The 11,528-nt window shown below is 39.6% G+C and overlaps 1 pseudogene; it reads right to left on the bottom strand.

Moving 5' to 3' along the window:
- Positions 1-10,422: 10,422 nt before the first annotated feature.
- Positions 10,423-10,911, bottom strand: LOC116879678 (annotated as a pseudogene).
- Between the last annotated feature and the right edge of the window lie 617 nt (positions 10,912-11,528).

The following is an 11,528-nucleotide window of genomic DNA, read 5'->3' as shown; positions in this document are numbered from 1 at the left end:
TGAAACTGTGTTTTAAAATATATATGCTTAGCTGTTAAGTTAGCTGTCAAGTTCTAATTGTTTTCCATCTGAAATTTAATCGAAGCAGCACCATTAATTGAAGACACCACTCTCTCTAGACCTCTCTGCAGTGCTAATTTTATAAGTATCCATGTATAGATATGTATGTGGGGGGATTTGTTTCTGGTTTCTTGGTCTGTTTCATTGGGTTTTTTGTCTGTCCTTGGCCCAGTACCATACTACCTACACGCTACTGCATTGTAAATCTCACTACCTGGTAGAATGAGTCATCTCCTTTTGTGTTCCATTCCTGCAACCTATCTGCACTGAGTGCACTCGTTTCACTGCCTGATCCGTTATGACCTACCCTTCTTCTGAGAATTGGAAGTTGGCCGTGATAAACTAAGAAAGGGAAATGTCTGCCTCCCTTCCACACTCTTGTGGATGTCCAGTACTTGGCCCGTGCTACATCTTTGCCTGAGTCCCTGATGGTGCTGAAGTCCTTTTTTGGCCAGATATTACAGCCCTGTCCACACAGTTCCCCAGGAAGGTTCTTGTAAACTCTCGGGGGAATTAAATACAGGCTGCGCCATAGAGCTTTTCAACATTGAGCCTCTCCTGGGACCTTACTCATGTTAATAGAGCCTTTTCCTGGCATAGCTGGCTTGAGCTGGCTACTCAAGTTTATAGTCATTACCTTTTACTTTAATTAAGATGTAAATATTAATCAGTACAATAAAATGATTAATAATTACTGTTAATCCTCTCTCCCTTCTGGCCCACGTCATACATGGGCAGAGAAGTCTTCTGTAGTTAGAGGGACCGCCTCAGGCATGGACATATTATTGGTACTGGTGAGATCCATGAGAAGACACTGAAAGACCCAAGGAACATGAGAGGGGTGATGACAGTACCTGTGCACTGTGCATACTTTGAAAGTCACTTAATACCCTCCTTTTTTGTTCATGAAATACTGCTGTTTCTCCAATAATGGATTTACTGTGTATAGAAATATTTCCTTGAATTATGTATTTTTTCCTTTCTATTTACCTTATTCTTCATTGTTCATTTTATTTTATTTTGCTCACTTTTAAAGAAATTTCTTTCTAGTTTCCCAAGTTTTATGCAGTTGCATGTTCTGTTGTGTTTCCATCATGGCTTTCATTTACTTGATGGGGTTTTCCTGCCAATATTTCCTTAACTCCGATGGCTCATCTTTTGTTTGCTTCCACTGTCTTCTCTGATCCATACTTCGGCTCTTGTTTTAAAGAATTATTATTATTATTACTTTTTAAAATTTTATTTACTTATTTGAGAGAGACAGAGAGAGGGAGAGGGAGTGTGCATTAATGGGAGAGGCAGAGGAGAGGGGAGAGAATCCGAAGCAGGCTCCACGCTGATCCTGGAGTCTGACGTGGGCTTCGATCTCGTGACCCCAAGATCGTGACCCAAGCCAAAACCAAGAGTCCGATGCCTGACTGACGATGCCACCCAGGCACCCCAAGAATTATTATTATGCTTAGATATTATTTGGTTTCTAGAAATACATTGGGTATCAGTTTTCATGTGTAATATGACAATGTTTTTTGGTGAATTTTTTTTCAACTATTTGTTTTTCCTGCTCTTTCTCTTCCTCCTCTTCCTCCTTCCCTCCCTGCCCCCCCCGTGTTCTTTTTCTTCTTTTTATATCACCTGTTTACAGATCCTGTGCTTGTTTATTATTATAGTTATCACGATGATTAATCTTTAAATGAGACGGGTTCTTTCCGGACCAGCTCTTCGCAAGTGTGTGGAGAACAAGTCCAGGGCAGTTTCCTGGCTAGCAGGACCCGGGTTCTTAGGAAGTTTCCTTATGGCACAAGTTTATGCAGTTGAGTGAGTTCTTTTAAACTTATTTTCCCCCGTTGAAGCAGATGTGCGGTTACATGCTTGCTCGCTGCCCAGGGCCCCTCTCTTCATAGCGTACGTCCTGGCAGATGGCCTTCAGCAGTGACCAAGCATCTGAACAGTCCTTGTTCAGCTCCGGATTTTTGCTTTTCCACTTTGCCAGATGTGATTCTAGGAAGTTCCTTCCACAAGTCCCCCCAAATTCTCATTCAAGGAAGGGGCTTGTTGGTGTCACTCTTCAGCCTTGATTACTTGCTTTGACAACTGTGCTCTGTAAGCTTTTCCAAAATCTGCAGCCGCAGATGTCTTCGTGGTATCTTTCCACATGTCTGTTAGATCCTTGCTGACTTTCTTCATACATTGTGGTTTGGGGTTACAGTATCTCATCGTTTCGCCAGGGATGGTATTTACATTTTAATTTCTTATTTTTGTTGTTGTTTTTGGGTGATTACTAAGGGAAGAGAGAGCATAAATGTCTTTTTTTCTCCTATTTCAAAGATAGAAGCTGATGGTTTCTTAGAGGATATACTCTGCTTGTCTTGTCCCTCTGCTTCTCATGAATATGTTGCCTCTGCTCTAGTCTAGCAATGTTCAATACAGCTTGTGTGACAGTCACACGAACACTTGAAATGTGGCTGGTGTGACTGAGCAATAGAATTTTAAATCTTATTTACATTAATTTATTTAAAATCAAACAGTCAAACCCTAGTTCTTTAGTTTCTCTAAAGGTATGTGCTTTTAGGAGGCATATCTCTTTCCAGATTTTGTTTTTTTCTTCTGCCTGTTATATCCCTTCTCTGTAGCAAAGATCATGGAACCCCCAACTGCTTGAAAGTAAAAGGGAATATGTTAGGAAAAAAAGAATGTAGGCTAATGTCTTAGGTATCTTATCGTCCATTAACTGGCATCTAACTCTCCTCTTGGTGGGAGTCAAAGGCTTAGAGGTAGTTGGTGACATCCAGCAGCTTCTTTGGATCCATTCTCTGGATGCAGATATACAGCACCTTTTAGCTCAGCTGCCGCTTTTTGGTACCTAAGGCAAATACCAGTGCGGCTTTGTGTGGAATTTCTAATTAGATATGAAGAAAAAGAATTCATGGCTGGATTCCTAGGTCTAAGGGGCATGAAACAAAGGGGAGAAAATACATGAAATTGAGTGTGTTGTTTCTCCCAAGCAGTGGCTGGCTCACAAAACCTTCATGCCTTGGCCCTCACTTACATCTCCAGTGTCTTCTTGCAACATCCCCTTTTGTTCTTTGTGATCTGGACTCGGACTCCAAGAATGTGCTATGTCCCTGCTCACATTGCTCCCTGTGTTTGAAATCCCCACCTTTCCTTTGTCATTGTTCACTTTTTAAAATTTTTTTTATTTTTTTAATTGACATATAATGTATTATTAGCCCCAGGGATACAGGTCTGTGAATCGCCAGGTTTACACACTTCACAGCACTCACCATAGCACATACCCTCCCCAATGTCCATAACCCCACCACCCTCTCCTTACCCCCCTCCCCCTGGCAACCCTCAGTTTATTTTGTGAGATTAAGAGTCTCTTATGGTTTGTCTCCCTCCCGATCCCATCTTGTTTCATTTATTCTTTTCCTACCCCCAAACCCCCCATGTTGCCTCTCAACTTCCTCATATCAGGGAGATCATATGATAATTGTCTTTGTCTGATTGACTTATTTCGCTCAGCATAATACCCTCTAGTTCCGTCCACGTTGTCGCAAATGGCAAGATTTCATTTCTTTTGATGGGGGCATAGTATTCCATTGTATATATATACACCACATCTTTATCCATTCATCTGTTGATGGACATCTAGGTTCTTTCCATAGTTTGGCTATTGTGAACTCATTGTTCTCTTTTAATCTCTACTCATTCTTCAGATTAAGAATATTTTCCTCAGGGAAGCCTTCTTTGACTCCTTTGTCTTGGTCAGTTAGTTGCCCCTTCATGAGTTAAGTGATTTAGGTATCTGCCCCAGAAAAGTCACAATTTTTTTGAATTAGAGCCACAACTGGGAACACATCTGCTCCTACTCTCCATGTCTAAGATACATAGATGGAAATAGTGTTTATCATTTTAAGGTGCTTGAATGAATGGATTCCAGTTTCAGAGTGATCATCCAGAAGCAGAGGATGAAATTTCCTATTTGCATCCTGTGCTATAAACCATTGCCTCATGCGAACAAATTATACAAGTCCCCCCTCTCATGTTCCAGTAAAGCATTGAGCTCTCTGGGTGATTTGCAACTGGACTGCTAGACTTTTTAGTTGTAATTTTAAACCATGGATAAATTTTTTCATTCATAGAACTCACAGGGTTTAAACAGACATTTTTAAGAAATGCAGAGTAGAATCATAAAAAATCATGGCAAAATTTTATTGAAGGGGGAAAGGTAGTGCTTTTACCTAATGAATGAAATTAGTTTCCAGTTTGCTGGCCTACAAAGTAAATTCATTGTTCTCTACCAATTTAGTGCCTCGCAATTAATGGAGGTAGGGGCGGATAGTGAATGAACTGAAAGAAAGGCAATGAGGAAAAAGGAAAATAAGAGAGAAGGATTGGCTTAGGATAGAGTGAAGGAAATCCCTAAGACTGATTTTCTCAATACAAGAGAGCCTGTAAAAGCAATTTCCCCCTTTCAGAAACTACACTGATTATGCTGAGTCAGGCAAATGCTAGGTTAATATCTAAGCTGTTTTGTTCTGTTGCCTGAGAGGCTCATAGTATTATTCATTGACAAAGGGGACTTACTGACCAAATAACAGGACTTCTTTGAGTTTTCCAGTGTATCTGGAGCGAGTTGTTCATTAACAAGGACTAGTGTGAAAGGCCACTAATTGTTACTTCCTAATTGGAGTTAACTCAGGCTAGATTAGGCAAAAGGAGGATCATCAGGAAGCAGCTGGGATATTAGGCTATTTCTAAATGATGTGAGTCAAATCAAGCTTTATTTTTCTTTATAGACTCAATTTAATTTTAAATTTATGAATGCACTAAAATTTCCTACACTTTAGTTGTACAATAATTTATATTAATGTACCAGGAATAGATCCACAAAAAGATCCAACCCATAAATGTCATCAACCCATAAATGAGAAATTCTCAACTCCTTCGTATGGGTGGTGACCCAGAAGAAATTAGGACAGGCAGGGGTACCTATTTACAGATGGGAACGTGGTCTGTGATTCCTTAGAGATGACTAATTCTAATAGGTCATGTAATTGTTCCAAAGTAGCCTGAAAATAAAATGAAATTCAGATGAAGTCATTATGCAGGCCTAACAGACTTCTGAGAGTCTAGGCCTGAGGCTAAGAAAATAAAAATGGACCTTATTTGTATTTAGCCAACAAATGAATTAATTAGCTCCTTAAAAAGCTTTAAAAATGTCATATTTAAGTAACCTTGCTCAGTTAGAATTGGAGAGAGTATTGCTGTAAGTCAGTCACAATCAGTATCCAGTGGAAGTGAAGGTACGTACCATGCAAATGGAATTTGTTTGTATTTCTTTCTCTTCATCTGCCCGAGTATTCTTCAGTGAAGGATACATAATCCTATAGCTGAGTGGGGGCTTTTTTGGGGGGGTGATTGATGGCCCCTCATTTGAAGGCCTTGGGAAAAGACCCAACACTGGTCTCAGAGTGCTGGGGGGAAACTCACAAACTCATAGGAGGGGACTCCAAGAGTCTCTTGGTCTGACCAGAAATATGAACTTGTCACAGACACAATGTCATTGACATGTGTCCGTAAGACAGCATACCCACAATTTAGGATTTCTTTGTTTTAATTGTGAATTTTGCTACAAGAGCAGAGAATGATACTCAAAGTAATGAAAAGTAATGAGCCATAAACTGAAGAGTTTGTTCTTATGTTGAAATAAAATTTATATTGTCTAACATATTTAACAAAATTTATAAACAACTTGGTATTACCTTATAAATAAGCACAGATTGAAAGCTTTGTGCATCCCACCTTAGAATCTGAGAGACTGGCTATGTTCAGATAAACTTAGCCTTCTATCAGGCCCAGAGAAGATAACCCTTTTGCCTGAGAACACACAGGTAGTATATATTCACATTCTTCTCTTGAGTTTGGAATTTAATTAGAATATAATCTTAATTAGAATATAGTTTAATTAGAATACAATACTCCCCCCCCTTTAGAGGGGACATTGAATGAGAATTTCTATAATTCTTCTAAAATCTAACAAAATTATAATAGTTTTACATGAATTTTTAACTGAGTAACATTATCTTCATAATCAACAAAATTCACCAAGTAACTTTTTTTGTTTCATCCTCACTTTTACCATTACTACCACTCAGGTATACTCAAATGTATTTTATTTTGGTAAAATACTCATATTAACTTGTTCATTACAGTGGTTACTTTACCTCAACACCCCTCCCCCCTTTTTTTTCAATTTAAGACGTGAATTCTTTTTTTATTTTGGAATTAAAATTCTGTCTTACAAATTTCCTCTTGAGATCCTCTGCTCCAAATGAGAAGTTTTTTGAGCAGATCTCATGCTCCCCTATTCTCCTGTCCTACCGTAACCTTTTTATTTTTTAAGATTTATTTACTTACTTGAGAGAAAGAGAGAGAGAGAGAGAGAGAGCAAGCACACAGGGGAGGGGCAGAAGGAGAGGGAGAGAGAGTCTTAAGCAGACTCCCTGCTGAGCTTGAAGCCCTCTGGGGTGGGGCTCAATCCCAGGACCCTGAAATCAAGACCTGAGCCAAAATCAAGAGCTGGTCACTTCAATGACTGCGTCACCCCAGCGCCCCTCTCCCACCTTAATCTATAGATTTTTCAGGATGCTGGAGCATTTGAAGCAGAAGAAAGTGGTGTGGTGAGGTGTGAAGTAATTCAGGTGGGAAGTTATGGCATAAAGGCTCCAAAGAAGGAGAAGAAGACAGGCCCCAGTCAGGGATGGAACCAGAAGAGGGGAGAATGAACACGAAACAGGGGAGCTGGAGAAGGTGGGGCCTTACAATGAAATGGGAACAAGGAGTTGAGGTTTGTTCCAGGAAAGGGTTTAGGGAGACTTACTTTAGGATTCAGCTTATGTGGTTTTCTAGAAGAAGCAAAGTACATATGCTTTGTTTTTTGGAGTCAGGAAAGAACGCCTTGCTTCTCAGAAGAACTAGTCTCTCCTGCCACTCCCTATCCATGTCCCAGATCCTTTTAAAAGAGCACGAAGCTTTTCCTTCCACAAAATTAGAAGTCTTAACCCATTTGGAAGAGTTAGCGTCTCAGTATAAGGGGATGTGGGCAGGAAGGTAAATATAAGTATCAGATCCTTTCTGGTTTTGATAGAAGCAGGGCTTTCTGGGAACCAAAAAGTGCAGGTCTCCTGAAGTGAGGAGACTAGAACAGAAAAGGTAAGACTGATTATCAAAGACAAAACCCTTGTTTTAGGATTTGCTCGTGGGGGCCGGGGGAGAACTAAAGTATTTCTTTTTTTCTTCTTTAAGATTTATTTATTCATTGTGGGTATATATAGAGAGAGAGAGAGAGAGAGAAAGAGAGAGAGAGATTGTAGGGGGGAGGCGGAGGGAAAAGGAGGGGGAGAGAGTCTCCAGAAACTCCCTGCTGAGAGCATAATCCAGCCATGGGGCTCCATCCCACATCCCTGAGATCATGACCTGAGCCAAAATTAAGAGTCAGATGCTTAACTGACTGAGCCACCCAGGCACCCCTGAAGTACTTCTTTCATACCACCACTGGTCACTAATTTATTTTCCTCTAGAAATATTCCCCCTCCCCTCCCAAAAAAAGAAAGAAGGAAAGAAAACCTTAGCTGTAAATGATACACAAACATTCTAGCTGTTTGATTGCTGGTTTATAGAATATAACTGACATAATGGCATGGGATTTTGAATATGTGTTACCTGAAACCAAGGGTAGATGATCATCCTGGTTTTTGGTATGGATTTCTAGTCAGAAAAGGCAGAGCCAAATAGTGCTGGTGCCTAAAGGGGGGCAATAGACCAAGAAACTACTTGTATCTTTTTGTTATAACTTGCCTTGTTTGCTTTCTGCTTAAGAATGACATTTCGAGGTGCCTCGGGAAATGTCATACTACTGTGTCTTTCTGTTTAGTTTTTGCTTTGTTTGCAATTGCTTAGGCTGTGCAAACACTAGACAAGAGTGGGTCCCTCTGCTTCCTGATTGTAGCACATCCTGGGCAACCAGTCAGAGCCCTGGGACTGTTGTGACTTCACGGTCGCATCCCACTTTAAACAGCTTCCTTTTCCCTTTCACGGGCTTGGAAATGAACTAAAAAATGAATACTCAGCCACAGCAAGTGGGAAACAGTAAATTAAGAAAAATAAATTGTGGTGATAATGAATTTATTCAGCTGTGATCCTAGCTCTGGAGAGAGTGGTCTAAGTTGTGGAGTACCTGAGGAGATGAGTTAAAATAAGACTTTCTGATTTAAAATGTTTAATTTTTTATTTTAAAATAATTTTAAAATGTTTAACTTTTTATTTCGATATAATTTTAGACTTGGAAGAATGTGGCAAAAATGGTACAAAGAATTACTGTATGTCTTTCACCTGTCTTCTCCAAATCGTATAATTCACATTGATTTCATTCTATTTAGTCATCTTCAGATTTTATTCGGACTTGCTGATTGTCTCAGGTACAGCATCCAGTCTGAGATGTAGTTGCTCACATGTAGTTGTTGGATAATGTAACACCCACACTTTTTTTTTTTAAAGCCTTTAGGAAACTTTAGAATAATGATGTCATAATTGCAAGACTAGCTCAGTAAAAATGTCTAAGCCCACTGATTATGAATTCAAATAACTGCTCTGATGTATTTATTCCAGGTAGAATGGAAAGTAAAAAAAAAAAAAATCAAAATTTTCCCAAGCACGTTTACTTCTCACCCATTTTAAATGGGAAGTGTTATTACAGTCTTAGAAGTATTTTGCCAGGCCAGCACTTCCCATGGTCATCTGGATCAGAAGCCAGATTAGAATTGTCTCTTATTTTTAATCCATTTTTGACCTGAGTTCTAATATCATTAGGTGATTTCCATCTTTAGCCAAAAGTAGCCAAGTTTATCCAAAAAGCTTTTTAACCATTTTTAACCAGGAGAGCCGGTGATGTAAGTTCCAGTCCAAAAGCTGGTAGGCTTAAGACCCAAGAAGAGCCTATGTTTCAGAGTCTGAAGACCAAAAAACCCCCACAGTGTCCCAGCTTAAGTTGTCATAGAGGAAGAGTTTCCTCTTTTGGAGTCTTTTGTTCTATTTAGATGTTCAGTAAGTTGGTTGAGGCCCACTCATGTTAGGGAGGAAAAGCTACTTTACTCAGTCTGTTGATTCAAATGTTAATCTTATCCAGAAACACACTTTTACGGATAGACCCAGATAATGTTTGACCAAAGGTGTAGATATCCTGTGGCCCAGTCAAGTTAACACATACAATTAACCATCACTGTGTATTATTATTATAGGAATATAGCAAATGGAGGCCAGTGCGGCTTGGAATAGTGAACTTGACCTGAGCCTTAAAGTGTAGACAGTGCTTGGGGACAGGAGGAGGGTCTGGGTAAATATCGAAGGTATTTTGAAAACAGCAAACAAACAACAAACAGCACCAAAACAGAAATAGGACAGCAATTATCATCTGTTACTGAGTGAAATTTTAGAATGATTAACTGAAAAATGATACAATTTAATGTTAAGGTACCCTGCCAAATCCCACCCTAAGAAATGACCTAAAAAGCATGATGATTTGGAAGATCAATCTGGTATAAATAATAGTATGAATTTGAGTGGATTGAGGAATGGAAACTGGTTAAGAGACAACTATCAAAATAATTCAGACAAGAGGATGCTGCCTTAGAAGGGAAGAAGTTAACCAAGAAAGGAAAAGAAGACTAATCTAAGAAAACTTACTGCCAGTAAGTGGCTGATGAAATAAAGAAGTCAAGGAAAAAAGGAGCCCAAAATCCTAATTCCCACCATTTACTTATTGCTTACTATGTCTTAGGGAAGTGCTAAGACTTTAATGTGAATTATAGTGCAGTCACTTTTGTCAAGTGTTCAAATCCCCACAGAGTAAAATCTGAACTTTCAGTTGCACAGCACACAGCTGTTTGTGTGTCCTGGTTAAACTCATCTCTGTCCAGTAGGTCGGTAGATAATAGACTTTATTTATTACATGCGTAGACTGAATTCTCTCAAGATTCTGTTTCTTTGCTAGCATGAAACCCCGTGGTTTATTCCCCTGAAAATCTACTCGCCTTTCCAAATTCAGCGTAATGCTACTTTCTGTGGAATGCCTTTCTTGCTTCCTTCAGGCCGGCTGACATGTTTTGGGGCCCTTATTTGACTCACTGGATTGCTGGATACTTGAAAAAGGGAGGCTGTACTTTTTATATGGTACTCTTGGATTCTAACAATATCAAGAAAGGTAGAGTTCATTTAGATTAATTTTTTTTCCTGCCTCATGCTTAAATGTACAAATAACACAGAAAGACAACAGTCCTCAGGCTCACACGAGTCCATCCATTCTCACAATGGCAGACTGTATAGGCCTTCACTCTTGGAGGCATCATGGGTTCCTTTGGGAGCTGGAGCTGGAAGTGGAGCTGGAGCTGCAGCGTCAGCCTGGGCCTTGGTTTGAGCCTTGGCCTTGGCCTTTGGCTGGCAGAGCCTGACACCCTTGGCGATGTGGGTATGAGCACATTTTCTGAGCTTGGACTGGACATTGTAGACAAGTTGATGGAGTTAGTGACTGGTGCCCATTGGGATCTTGGGCTTGACCTCCTAGAACGTTAGCAGGGCCTTGATAGACTGGACATATGTACTCATGGCTTTGGCATTGTTGGCCTGCATCTTCTTCAAGCCCTTCTTGTGCTTCTTGACAGTGTGGAAGTTTCTCAGGAACTTGAGCTGTGCCCCCTTAAAAGACTTATATCTTTGTGGTTGGGATTTCTTGACACCATCTCTGTGCCATTTTTGGGATTGGTTGTGCATGGTGTGGTTCTTGGATTTGGCCATTTTTGCACTGAAGCCCATGGCTCCTAAAGGGGCCTGAACTGGAAGAGAAAAAGTAAATAAATACTGTTGATGAATGAATGATTGAATGAATGATGAGTATTACATCACTAATGTAAATGATTAGTTAAATGGATTGCGAGTTGACTGCTTAACATACTTTCTCCCTGTTGTTTTTTCCAAAATCTAGAAATCGTCTTCTCTTTTGCTGTCTTTCTTCCCTTATTAGCATATGTTATCCAGAATAACTGACAAAATAGCAACCATGTTGTCACCTCACTGTCAAACTGGACAGATTCTTCTTCCTGGTTCCGTCTTTTAGTGGGCATCGAAGACCGAGAATTTATTACCATTTGAAGACTTTTTGCTAGGGAAGAGCTTATTTTTAAAATCTCTTAATTAGTTATTATAAGGAGATGGTAATTTTGTAAAAATGATATCAGAACAGATTTTCTCCATTCTTTGGTAATAGTTGTCATTTATTGAACTTCTACTGTATGCCATGTGATTTCATTTTTATTTATTTCACAAAAATTTATTGAGCACATACTATATGCCAAATACTTCTTTGAGTGCCTGGGTTTTTTTAGTGCAGTAAAAAAATGGACAGAAATGTACAC

This window comes from Lontra canadensis, unplaced genomic scaffold (genome assembly GCF_010015895.1).
Source record: "Lontra canadensis isolate GAN:19392208 unplaced genomic scaffold, GSC_riverotter_1.0 scaffold63, whole genome shotgun sequence".
Lineage (NCBI taxonomy): Eukaryota > Metazoa > Chordata > Mammalia > Carnivora > Mustelidae > Lontra > Lontra canadensis.
Note: the sequence above shows the minus strand (reverse complement) of the source record. Positions and strands in the feature narration are given on the sequence as shown.